The sequence below is a fragment of the Phalacrocorax carbo genome, chromosome 1 (genome assembly GCF_963921805.1).
Source record: "Phalacrocorax carbo chromosome 1, bPhaCar2.1, whole genome shotgun sequence".
Lineage (NCBI taxonomy): Eukaryota > Metazoa > Chordata > Aves > Suliformes > Phalacrocoracidae > Phalacrocorax > Phalacrocorax carbo.
In genome coordinates, this window is record NC_087513.1 from 181,018,434 (window position 1) to 181,032,565 (window position 14,132).

Below are 14,132 nucleotides of genomic sequence, written 5' to 3' on the forward strand. Positions count from 1 at the left end.
GAAATCTGAACCTCCCATTTGCCCTTCAGAGGAGCACAGGGTCTCATTAAAACAGTAGAGGAAGGTAAATAATGGCAGTACTAGGCATATTATGGAAAAAATGTGAAGAAAACAGAAAGAACATTACAAGTCAAAAAGTCTAACAAATATGATGCAATGTTTCCGAACATGTCTTTTATTATAGCCTTTGGGGCCAGTAGCCTGTTCTTGGTGGGTGTGAGGTGAGGAAGAATGTCAATGACCTTGCTCAGGAGGATGAAGCCTGTGTCTCCACAGCCATGTCTCCAAAAACCTTTCTGTCTCCTTCATCTCCCTTCTTGGCAGCAGCCTTCTAAGTCATCTACAGGACTGGTCTTCTCAGCAGTGGATGTAACAATGGGTTTCATGATGGCTATGATGACAGCTGTCAGATCTGTAAACCAGGGATAACCCTCCCCATCAGCATGTTCCAAGCAGGGGGCTGAAAGAAGTCAGAGGAACCCCAATGATCCATGCCAAAGTTTTAACAATGTCACACTGCCAAGCCTTCAGCACTGAAGGTGGAGATCATCCGCATAACAAATATTCTGTTGCAAGAAAAAGATCTGGAATTTGCTGTCTTATCATATCTTGAGGTAGCACTGAAGCATTCATGGGTGTTCCCTCACTTCAACTTAAGAAACCTGTCTGTATGTTTTATTAGCTATATAAAGAAAAATACCCCTTGATTTTAAAATGGATTAAAAATTCATACAATCTATGTTTTTCAGTGAGCATGCTTTACATTATATTTAGCAGCAAAAAAAGGTGAGAGTCATAAATCTACAGAAGCAAGGCTAACTTATTTTGGGTGACAAGTCTGTTTTTTTAGATATTTAGCTTTCCTTAAGGTTTTATCAATTCAGTTTCTTAAGACATTTTATTTTGCCTTAATTTGCATTTTTAAACTATCGTTAGTATCCTCTTTCAATATCCTTTACTGTCGCTTTTACTAGCCTTTCTTCAGTTACCCTCTACTTTAATTCTACCTTAACAAAATTTCTATTTGAGGTTTTCCTTTGCAGATTTCTTTAAATAGGCTTTTAAAAAAGTTTGGAATGAAGGAATTCTTACCTTTCCTGCTAACTTAATGATGTATAGGTGTGAAAACTCACTCTTATCTATGTTCTAAGCACCAAAGTAATTGAGCACCTCCTCAGTGGACTTTCAGATGTAGAGTCATGATGAAGGGACTCTTTCCTTTTACAAGGTTTAATAACGGAAACAGAAAGAGACCTACGTGAAGCTAGGCAGCAAGGCTTTCTTTAAGGTTTCCGAGAATATAAAATTATATTCTGAGTTATGCTTGGAGCAACTGTGTTTCATGATGCCCTCAAATTTGGAATACATAGGTTTAATGTGGTGTGAACTCAGCTGAAAGAGACAGCCAACAGACACTGCGGTTTTCACAGAAGGGTGCGAAGAGGAGGTGTCGAAGGGTGCATCAAGTGAAATTGTGCTGCTGTAATAGTCTCATACATGGTGGTAACATGCCACAGGGCAGTTTCCTCAGTAGTTGTTGGAGCAGCTGTCCCTGTGAAGGTAGAGGCTTCAGCACAGACTGAGCCTCAGGCAGCAGATGCAGCCCTACAAGTCCCAGGCTGGAAGGACTGCCTAGGGCCTGTGTCTGAGGCCAGGAGAGATGCACCTCTGGCCAGAAGTAGGTGCACCATCATGGAAGAGCTCTGTGGCCAAGCGGAGAAGCTAACAGAACAAATGAGCATCAGAGAAGATGAAAGGGAAATGAATGGGATATTGTCTGAGACTCAGTAGACTGAAAAGCCTCACACCCCATCTGTAGAATAGAAGCAGTCAGTCTCTACCCCCACCATCAATGTAAGTACAAATTCTGGAAAAAGGGAACGAGGGAAACTGTGGACTTCTACAGGAAGTTCTCCTGCCCCACCTATCTGCTTACAGCTGCAGAATAGGGCTACTTCCTCAAAGCTGAAGAGGAGCTAGGTGTGCCTACAAGCAAAGAACCTGGTCCACCTAACTCCAAAGTATGTAAGACTACCAAGAAGAAATGGCAAGTTAACAGAATGGGTGACTCTGTGCTGTGGGGGATGGAGGCACCTATCTGTCACCCAACCAATCATTTGGAGAAGTTTGCTGCCTTCCAGGGAACAGGATCTGGGATATTGTGGGGGGATTTCCAAAACTCACCTAGCCCTCTAACTAGTACATGCCCTGCTCTTATTCCATGTGGGCATAAATGATACTGCCAGGGGAAACATGGACAGTATCAGAAGTGATTACAGAACCCCGGGGGTGGTAATCAAGGGCATGTGGGCCAAGGTGGTGTTCTCAATTGTGCTGGTGAGAGGAAAGGGTGTGAGGAGAAGGGCAGTAATAGAACAAGTCAATTATTAGTTGCAGAATTGCAATAATCGGCTGTCAGTGGCAGGGTTTCCGGTTCAGTGACCATGGAACCCTGTTTGCAGATGAGCATTTGCTTGGGACAGGTGTGATACACCTTACTAATTAGGAGAAGCTTTGTTCAGAAATAGGATGACCAACCTCATAAGGAGAGCTTGAAACTGAGAATGATGGGGGAGGGCCACCAGCAGGCCTGTGAGGGAGTCATTGTGGGGATTCCTGAGGAAAGGGCACAGGGTGCTGTGATGGGAAGGGGTAACAAAGTCAACAAAATGAGTCTTGGATGGGGTCACCTTCTACACTCTCATCTGAGCTAAGAAGTACCTAAAAGTCACAATTATAGAGAAATCCTTCAAAATCTCTTCACGAACTCAACATGCTGAGGTGCCTTTTTAAAGTGCCTGTACACACATACACAGTCATGGGGATAAACATGCTAGAGTTAGGGACTTGTGTGAAGCTGAAGGGCTACGATCTCGTTGGGATCATGGTGATGTAGGACATTGCAGTGGTGGGGTATGGGCTCCCTAGGAAGGACAGGAAGGGAAGATGTAGAGGGGAGTTCCCCTCTGTGTGAGAGAGCCCATGGAGTGCACGGAGCTCTACCTGGGGATGGGTGCAGAACCAATGGGGGTTTATGGGTTGCGACTAAAGAGAGGACGGACAAAGGTGACATTACAGTGGGTGTCTGCTACAGGCAGCCCAACCAGGAAGAACAAGTCAATGAGGACCTCTACAGAAAGACAGAAACAGCCTCCCGTTCACAGGCCCTGGTCCTCATGGGGGATTTCAAGCACCCTGGTGCCTGCTGGAGGGAGAGCACAGCAGGGCGTAAGCAATCCAGGAGGTTCCAGGAGCACATTGGTGATGTCTTCCTCCACCAAGTGGGAGGAGAGGCAGTGAGGAGAAGTGCTTTGCTGGACCTTCTACTGACCAACAAGGAAGGTCTCACTGGGGATGTGAAGATCAAAGGCAGCCTTGGCTGCGGTGATGGTGGAGTTTGGGATCCTGAGGGTGGAGGGTCAAACACAAGCTCACAGCTCTGGACTTCAAAAGAGCAGACTTTGGCCTCTTGAAAGGTCTGCTTGGAAGAGTCCCATGGGATAAGGCCCCGGAGGGAAGAAAGGACCAAGAAAGTTGGCTAAGAGTTGCCTCCTCCAAGATCTGGGGAGCTCAATCCCAACAAATAAGAAGTCAGGCAAAAATGCCAGAAGGCCTGCGTGGATGAACAAAGAGCTCCTGGCCAAACTCAAATAGAACCAGGAAGCATACAGCAGGTGCAAGCAGGGATGGATAACCTGGGAGGAAAACAGAAATATTATCTGAGCACCCAGGGATGAAGTCAGGAAAGCTACAGCCCAAATGGAATTAACTCTGTCCAGCAATGTCAAAGGCAACAAGAAGGACTTGTATAAGTACTAGGTGATGAAAGAACGAATAAGGAAAATGCAGGCCCATTGCTCAATGAAATGGGTTTGTGGACCTGGTTACACAGGACATGAAAAAGGCTGGGGCACTGAATGCTGCCTTTGCCTCAGTCTTACTAACCAGCCTGGCCTTCAGGAACCTCCGTAATGAGCAGTGTACCCCAGAGGTCTATAGTGAGTCCAATCCTGCTCAGCATCTTCATTAATAATCCAGATGATGGTGCAGAGTGTACCCTCCAGCAAGTCTGCTGATGACACCAGACTGGGAGGAGTGGCTGATATGCCAGAGAGTCATGCTGCCATGCAGAGGGACCTTGACAGGCTGGAGAAATGGGCCAACAGGAATCTGTTGTAGTTCAACAAGGAGAAGTGCAATGTCCTGCACCTGGAGAGGAAGAACTCCATGCACCTGTACAAGCTGGGTGCTACCCAGCTGGAAAGCGGTTTGGCAGAAAAGGACCTGGGGGCCTATTGGACAGCAACTTGAACATGAGCCAAAACTGTGCTTTTGACACAAAGATCGTTAATGGTATCCCGGGCTGCATTAGGAGTGATGCAGCATGTTGAGGGAGGTGATCCTTCCCCTCTACTCAGCACTCGTGAGGCCACACCTGGAGTTTTGTGTACAGCTTTGGGCTGCTCAGTACAAGAGAGACATGGACACAATGGGGAGAGTCCAACAAAAGGCCATGGAGGTGATTAAGGGACTGGGTCATGTCTCCTGTGAGGAAAGGCTGGGAGAATTGGGGCTGTTTAGCCCGGAGAGGAGAAGGCTCATTGCTGATCTTATTAACATATATAAATACCTGAAGGGAGGATGCAAAGTCAATGGTGCCATGCTCTTTTCAGTGGTGACCAGTGACACAACAAGATGCAGTGGGCCCAATGTGAAACACAGGAGGTTCCGAATGAACATCGGGAAACACTCTTTTTACTGTGGGTATGACTGAACACTGGCACAGGTTGTCCAGGGAGGTTGTTTAGTGTCTATCTTTGGAGATCTTCGAAAACCGTCTGGACATGGTCCTGGGCAACCAGCTCTGGGTAGCCGTGATTGAGCAGGATGGTGGGATGAGATGACCTTCCAAGTTCCCTTCCAACTTCAGCCATTCTGAGATTCTGTGATATAGCTCAGAGATACCTTTTCCTGGAGGTTCAGTATAGTAAAGTCCCTAACTTTGTCTCTTTTGCTTTTAAACATGTATGGTATCTTACTCTGATGTGCACTATAGATACAAAACAAGTTATATTCCCCAGTCCAATCCCTTTAGGGTACACTTGGCTGTATTTTTTCTTTAGGATTCCATATTAATTTCAGTTAAAAAAAATATTTCAGGGTTATGAGATGCTAGTTGGAAGTGGGTGAACGTAGCCATTTTTTTTTTTGTTTAATGAACGTTTCTACATATAAGTATTGAAAACTTACTCTGAACTTTGTCCTTTGCAGTTGCAGTTATTCAGGGAGCAAACTGAATGTGTACAAGGGAGCCATGAATAAGTGAATCTATGACCTACAGAAACAATTTTCGTATGTTCCCTATCATAAATAAATGTAGCAAGGAACAGCAGACATGTCAGGTAAGTACAGTGAAGCTGTATTTTTTACCAAGTCTCTGTCCAACCTCTTACTCAGTTTCTGTCTTTATCTCAGAATGATTCACAGATTTAAATAATGCATGGCAGTGATGGAAAATGTTATAAATTACCGAAGACACTGGGACAGCTAAGATAATCTGAGAAATTCAGACTGACACTTTTGTCTGGTCTGCCCATGAAAGAATTAGAATCAGGATATCATCATCAGGCTGCTGTGGATGCTCGTGGGCTGTGTATCTCATCATGCACTTCTGCAACAAAACCTTGCATTTAATCAGAATTATTTCTAAATAATTATTGTCTTCTATTTACGATGCTTAAATGTGACCAATAATACAGATTTTTCAAGAAGCTTATCTTGTTTGCTGTTTGCGTGTGTCTGCTGTTTCAGCAACTGCAGTTTGTTCTGTGATTAAAAACATAGTTAAATGTTCAAAGCATTTCGAGTTACCTTTGCCTCCTGTCTCAATGACTGCACCTTTCACCTCTCTGACTGCAGTCTCTGTTGGTTTGCCCACGTCACAGCCACTTGAAATTTTGCTGCAAATACAATTTTCCTGTCTCATTGCTTTGGTCACGTCCCTGCTCAGCTTTGCGTTATTTTCTTAGTGCTCCTTTATGGCGTCAAATTAAATTACTTGTTTCAATTTTAGAAGCTTTCCATGACTTTTTCCAGTTTCTATAAAGTTCTTACTTCCATTGTTTATCTCAAGTTGACTCCCAACTCACTGAATTTTTGAGTAAGCACATTTTTTCTAGTGCTAAGATACGCCCCTTACCAAGAGGAGTTTCCTGTAATATCTTTTTTTTCTCATGATGCCTACAAAAGACGTGGAAAATAAGAAGGCTGTTGTTGTAATATGATGTCTATCATGCTGACTGTCTCATTGCCTTCTTGTACTCTGCCATCTGTCTGTCTGTATTTACTTGTTATCCCACCTCACTGGAGCATGGATTATTGTTTTATTCTTTGTAGACCACCTTTTGCAGTGGGACTCTGTTTCAAAACTAGGCTTCCTAGGCACTGTAGTACCCAAGAGTAACTTGTAATGGGTCAGGGAAAAAAAGATGAATCATGCTCCAACAGCTTGCAAACTAAGCCTAAAACAAGAGACAGCAGATGGATACTGGCGGACAGATGGTGTTGGGCAAAAAAATAATACAAACAATTACCAATAATATAAATAATGCGAACACAAGGAATACACATATAAATAATACTCACATATATGTTATAAGTAAATAATAATGCAAAATAAGAAAGACAGTCATAGCCGGAAGAAAAGCATTTACAAATTAAAAACTTGGCCACAAAGATATTATGATTTGTACTCTTTTCAGCTAATTTTAGATTTAAAAAAATGGCTTGCCTAGTTTAAAATCTAGGTTTCCTCAGTAAATAATATATTTTGAGGAATGTACTCATATTGCCTAAATTTGGATCTTCAGCTTAGGTGTCCAAGTTATAAAATCAATCTTTCTAAACTTTATTACAGAAAGGAGGAGAAGCACTTCCAGAGGGCAATTCCTACAATATTAGGATGGGATATGCCCATCATTATGGGAAACTATACAGAAAATTCAGATAAATCTTCCAACTTTAAAGTTAGATGAGGAAAATGAAGATGTGCATAAAATGGAGCAGACATATGAAGCCTGTCAAATAGCTGAAAATTGAACCCAGAATTCTCAAGTCCCAACTAATCACTGCAGTTCTGAAACTCCTTTGCCAGGAAGCAGCAACCCAGTAATAATAAGGCAGATTTCCTGGGTCTTACAGGGCAGGGCCTCAAAGGCTCTGTTTTAGTTTTAAAGAAAACAGACTACAAATAGAAATTATCCTTGAACTGCAGTCAAGCTCAGCAAATTTGTCTGTCCAGGACTTCAATAAATAGTTAATAATTTATTTTCCTTTAAAATTTAGCATCTACTTCCTTAGTAACTTCTATGATTTTTCATAAAAGCCTTTGATACATATTTTTAAGGGTAATGTGTTTATATCTTTGGAGGGGTGTTATGTTGTGCTTTGTATTTTACCTTCTTGTAGCTGAGGTCTAAATTGTGGGTGTAGAGCACTCCAATTGATAATGCAACATATAGTGTCACTATTTCTGCAGTCAATATTTGGACTACTGGGTCAATGTCTTGGCAATTACACATGTACAAGGCTCCAAATGATTAGTGAGGATATTTAACATTACTATATAAACAAATACCAGCAATCAAGTGGAATTAAAATGTAGCCAATTAGGACATCAAACCGCATCCCTCTTTTATTCAGATGTTTGACAATGTGAAGCAAAATGAGAACGTGTGAAAAACAGCAGCAAAGCTGTTGGAGAAAGTAAAAAAAAAAGAAAAAAAAAACCTATATAAAGATATCATTAAAATATCAGCTTTCATCCTCTTATCACCTTACTACTTCTACTTTATTTACATATTCTCATAACATCCATATATTGCACTGTAGCACTTGACATTTTACCTAGAAAAGGGAGAGAAGCAATGTATTTTAGTCATTGGTAAATCAGCTACTGGCTATGCTTATCCATAGTTTCTGATGTCATATACGAAGTTTTCATAGTCAGCAAGGCATTTGACAGTGCATTCCTCCTCTGCTCCCTGCACGTCTAGGAAATTTTGGTTTGGTGAGGGAGGAATATAAACACAGAAGTTAGGACAATCTGGTGGTCTCTGTGGCTAAGTCAGCAAATGGCTTTTGCACACACAAATGATGAAGAGGGGCAGAGCACACTGAAATGCCAGTCATCTGAACCCTGGTGCTTGTTGTGTGCTGCACAGAGCGTGACTGGCATCTCTCAGGAGTAGGACTTCTATCTGCCCAGAGTACTCCATGTTGATATATTGCATGCTATCCGTGGAGGGGCATGCTTGTCAACTCCAGAGCCTATGCAGTTTAAAGTAACAGATTTACAGCTGTACTTTAAAGTGAGACTTTTTCTCAGATGGAAAGCAGAAGCTTAACTTATTGATGTGAAAGTCTCTATAGATACCCTAGTGTACGTAGATATCTGACTAAGCTTGGCTTATGGGGAAATATAGTATCCTACAGAATGACAAACTCACAGAGAGCCAAGGAAAAGATATTATCAGAGTTGATCTCCAAACCTCTATCATTTTGGATGTGGACTACAGACTTTTGGAGAAACTGAGGAGAAAAATCAGCTATTAACCCAAAGGCTGAAATGCAGAGTACTCAAAAATGTTTGTGTGCTCAACAGCATTCTGAAGTGCTTTGAAAGGATTCAGATACCAAATCTCTGAATGCTGGGTAATCCAAGTGACACAACATCACTACTTATTGTCATTTTATAGAGAGTTCTACATACGTACTTCTACAGACATGTGCTAATATATTTAGGTATAGCTGTTGTGTTGCTGAAGGCTATATGTGAACAGATATAACACCAATAAAAGGAAAAAAAAAGCTGCATGAGTAATAACTTTTAAAAATTTCCCACAATGTTCAGAAATGTTTAATTTATTTCATATTACTTGCAAGAAATTATGTCTTCATTCAGTTTTTATTTTACAAAAAAGCGTAATGGTTCCCTTTTTGTTTCAGGCTTCTATTTCTAGCCTTGGCAGAGGCTTGCAGTTGAAATAATTCTATTTTAATGTTTAATAAAAGACCATAATTCCCCATATTAGTATTTTTTCTCCAGAACTGATTTGAAACCATTAATAAGTTTTCAAAAGTTTTTCTATGCTCTGTGGATATGTAAAATCTTGATAAAATAACCTGAAAAAATAGTGTAATGTCCTGTACCAATCTGAGATGAAAATCAACATCAGGGTTTTCATTTTCAGACAGCCTAGAGGCAAAACAGGCTTAAGATTTTTTTCTTTCCCAACTTTTCTCCATAGCTTACCCTTCATCACATGTGGTGCACCACTCTCTCAGCTGTGCTGGCAAAAATGGCTGTGGGGCTGACCTGAGAAATTCTCAAAAGTTTGGATTAAAAATAAAAATATAAACCACAAATGCAAATGCATTTAATAGTGTTTCTGTTAATGTGGATTAGCTCCTTAAGCTTCCTCACAGCATATCCATAGAAACAGTTATGTGGCGAGACAGCTAAGGGATCAGTGCTGGAATAGAAATGAGGAGGAGAAGAAACAGTGATTCATTAAGTTCACATTAAAATCAAGAAAAGGCACATGTAACTGTGCCCCAAGGTGGTAACCAAAAGGAATGTGGTAGGTTTAGATAATAGGTTCTTCTTTTCACATTTCTAGATGTTTTTAGACATGTGCTCACATAATCTTATATTAGCACTGTAGGCTTCCCTCAGCAAAGCTTACCTTTGTAAAGTGTCTAGTTTTGAGGGCTATAGAATATTTTTTTTTCTGACCAATACATCTCAAGTTCTGTTTTCAGTGTTGTTTTGATGCAGTTTAACATGAAATTTCACGATTTGCTATCTGAATCTATGGATACAAGGCAGAAGGTAAGGAGACATTTCTGGCCTGTAGGAATAGATCACTCAATTGCTACCAATGCTATTTCTGCTTGCAATTGTTAGTTTCTCATTTTCATTTTTTATTTGAGAGGAAACTTTATATCTATCATTAAAAATAGTCTCATTTTTGTGTGACGCAAATGAGTGCCTGAATTCAATATTGACTGTATCACTTTCAGAGATCTAAATCAAAGTTTCAATGAGGTGAACTGAACCATCTGTGGTGACAAAAAAAGAAAAACATGCAAGAACCTTGATAAGCATTTGTAGATCTGTTGATTTTCAGAAACCTGTATTTCTCAGCTCAAAACACAAACTCAATGCCCAGACTAAATTTTCTTAGTTCAAGAGATCATTAAGATGCATAGTCTTTCTCAATGCTCAGCTTTAAAAGGATGTTGTTTTTATAATTTAATGGACTTATACAGTGCAAAGGTATATAGAACTACAGTGCAGATAATTCATACTTTTCATCAGCTTTAAAATGTTGGAGAATTTCTGTTTTTTTTAGACAATAGTGTTTATGAATGAGATTTTCTCTTTTTTTCAGAGCTTGAAGCTACAGTAGATTAGAGTGATGTTTTATTAAATGTATATTTGTGAAATACAAAATATGAAAGAATATTTTAAGGTTGTTTCATATTGTAAGGCACCTAAATACATAGTTCAGGCATTTGAATCACTGATTTAACCTTCAGTGTTGCTGAGCAGCTCTGTCTTCCATTGTTGTTTTCTTGGAAAAATATCCTGCAGCCACCTCAGCCCTGGATTTCACTGTGGTACGTCATTGTCTTTTTAGTATTCATTGATGCTGAATGTACTAATCTGAGGAAAGAATAGGTATAGCCTAAAATGATTGCTGATATGGATGGCAGCAAAATTAGCTGCCAATTTTCTAGATGAGATGTAACATTTTTTCTTAAGAAAAGAATAATCTTACACACAGATTCTCTCTCCCCTAGGATGCCCTTGTACTCCAATGCATGATCCATTACCGGAATTCTTAAAGACACATATCCTCCTCTCACAAAGTCACCGAGTTGTAGCAGTAAAGAATGACACAGTCCCAGACAGACAGATAAATAACCTATTCTCACATTGAATAGGGTTTGACCACTTGGGGGATGAAATGATTTCTATTTTGTTTTGTGACTGTGGGTTAGACTCCATGACGAATGAATATACTGCTATGCCTGATCAGCTGTAGCAGAGCATCAGAGGTCCATCTTTATGGAATAACGTTTTCTGTGCTGGAACAAAGGGATTTTTACAGATGCATGCCTGACTGTTAGTGACTCGTTTTACAGAAGCTGTGGCAGAAGAAGCCAAAGTTCAGTTCTCTGTGGTGATCAGAACTAAACATATGCTATTTCTTACTATAAATTCAATACAAGAATCATGGATGAAATGTTGATTGTAAAGTGGGTAGTAAATTCCTGCATCAAACTGAATGCAGCTAGTCATATTTTATCACCTTCTTTTGTCACAGCATCAATACAACCCCTTCCTCCAGTAAACAACAACAAAACCCCCAAAGCTCACCTGGCCCCAAAACCGTGAAGTGCAAAAAACAATCTATGGCACTGGAACACTCGGAAATTTCATCTGCAGATTTTCCAGTGGTGCACAGTGAGTCACAGATATTGTACAGATCTTGCTTCTCTTGTTACAAGGACCAATTTTTACCCCTATAAACAAACCTTATTCCTTCAGGTAAGACGTGAATATAGCATTACCAGTCTGGAACATATCTGCCCTTGTTTGCCAGCCACTAAATATTCCCACCTTATTCACCATGGCAACGTTGACACAGCTGTCTATCCCTCTGTTTCCTCAGTAAAGGACAGGTAGGTAGTGCTCCATCATCTTTTCCCAGCTTCTGACTCTATCACAGATTTCCAGATATGCCAATGGCTAAAATTTGTGTAGAAGCCTCAAAAACGTCACAGTGCATGATCTGCAGAAAAAAAACCCCACATGCATGGAACAAGACAAAACATAAACCAAGCTAGAGACAAAACACTTGGTCATAAAGACCTAGAAAAATAAACAGTGGTCTGAGAAAGCAGAGCCAATTAAAGCTCTCTTCCACCATAACAGATAATTTTAAAGCTTGTTCTCCAAATCACAGGCTTCTTTTAAGATTTTTGCTGTATGTATGGCCCTCTTCAAAGCTTCTTTCTTCCTAAGTACAGCCCTTGTCAGAACTTTCACCAATCACAAATCTTTGAAGTGAGAATTATTTCCCAAACAGCGAGCTCTTCAAAGTCACACACACACAGACACAACTTTAAGTTTAGAGGAAGAAGACTACAGGTAACACTTTAAAATTCACCAGAGTGAATTAGGAGCTCTAGACACCTTTTCAAATATTATGTAGTAGACAAAGTTACCCTGACAATCTCAAGCAACTTGGTAGGGACTAAGCACTTCTAAAAGTTCTGTATGGCACTTTAGGGACCTTAAAAACCCAATATGCGTGAACTGCTTTTGAAGTGTCTCCTTCAGGCCCCTAAGTCACTTTGATGCTTTTGAAGTGTTTCTCCTTCATCTGCTTGATACAGGACTAGCAAAACAGTTCAAAAATCATAGGGTTTTGTGTCCGTGACCAATTACATTATGTGAACAATGAATTGTTATAGAAATTAAGGCTTTCTTTGTGATAACAAGACAAACACCCATCAGTTATTTTGCTCCATGGTTTTCTTTATTTTTGTGATAACTCTGTAACAATGACCTTAGTATATGCATTCCTAAGCACTTTATTAGTATTCAAACATAATGTGCTACTGACTTGATTTTTGGAGTTGTGTACAACACCACTGATTTTTGCTCTGAAAGTGAGGCTACTTTTTGAAGTTTCTAAGTATGAAGTCAGTAGCTAGTTATAGACATGCAGTCTTGAAAAAAAACCTAAAAATTGTCTTTCAAACGCATACATATAAAAAAATATGAGTTTGTTTGCACTTTAGATACCCCAGTAATATCATTAAATTGCTGCATCTCTGGGCATCACCTTGCAAAACGCTTCTGTAGGGGAGCCAGTGCTATTGTATCTTACCAGCAAATTCCTAGTATTCATTTAGATTTTCCTTACTAGGTCACTTCATTAAAAAAAGATTAAAGTCTACTCCAGCTAGAGGCATGAATTCCCTCTTCTGTTTTCAGATAAGTCTGGTATCAGTATAATTCTGAAATAATTTTGTTATAAAAGCAGTGTTGAACACACATTAGGAGACTAAGTGTCTCTTCTGGGTCTGCAGTGGGTCACATACTTTAAATTTTGTAGCCATGGAATTTAATGTAAGGGAGCTTTCCCAAAAAGTGTAGCTTTAAAAGTGCAGGAGCTGAAGCAAGGCCAAAGGTAAACACAACGTAAACCCACAATGCTAATATCTGCTGCAGCATTTTCCTTGCACCTCACTGCCAAATTTGTAACTTCCTACACATGCAATTTCTTCTTTGAAAAGAGATTCACAGAGATCAGTGATCTGAGATAGATGTTCCCTCAAATACTTTTGAGGGAGAGAGGATTCCCTCAAGTAAACAGCATTCCTCTGGGAGGAGAACCCCCTTTGGGGTGTCCAGGAGATGAACAGTATGTCCTCTGCTAAGCACACCAGGAAAGGACTGCCTCTGCCCATTCTTCACAATAATCCAATAATTAGAACTAAATTAAAACCTCAAAGAAGAATAGGAAGCATTTAAATCTCTCTTTAGTTAAATGACAGGGTTAAAGCAATGACTGTAGGAAGGCCCTCACATAAAAATTCTCCAGTAGAGAAGAGTTTTCACATGTGAAGCGTACTGATCTTGTGCAGAAAAGCGTGGGGAAAGATTAGCCATTAAAATACATCTCTGTTCTTGGTAGAAAACACCTATTTCATTAACATTAGTGGGTTTTAGGTACAAACTAGCAAAAACACCTTGGCACCAGAAGATGGCTTTGTATCACAGCTTTATGCCACAGCAATAATTTAAGTGCGCTGAGGACCTCACCAGCAGAAACTCAGGCACTGACAGACTTAAGATATCAACAGTAACTAGGCAAAGGCAATTGTTAATATTCCTGATTACCTAAAGGTTGAACTTTGGCAACTATAAAGGTTTTCAGGTGCCAAATCCCACTTGCTAAGTCCCTTTCCAATTTTTGACTTGTCAGCTGGACTGTGCTGACTTCCATGATATTTTTACTAAAAAGATTTAAGTGTATTCATTTGGCTGTGCA

At 40.1% G+C, this 14,132-nt stretch overlaps 1 long non-coding RNA gene across 1 annotated transcript; it reads right to left on the reverse strand.

Annotated features, from left to right (window-relative positions):
- Nucleotides 1-10,469: 10,469 nt before the first annotated feature.
- LOC135311504 (uncharacterized) lies at nucleotides 10,470-11,949 on the reverse strand. The gene is made up of 2 exons (XR_010371123.1): nucleotides 11,690-11,949; nucleotides 10,470-10,729 (listed from the first exon to the last, which is right to left on the reverse strand). It is a non-coding gene; the product is annotated as an uncharacterized LOC135311504 (long non-coding RNA).
- Between the last annotated feature and the right edge of the window lie 2,183 nt (nucleotides 11,950-14,132).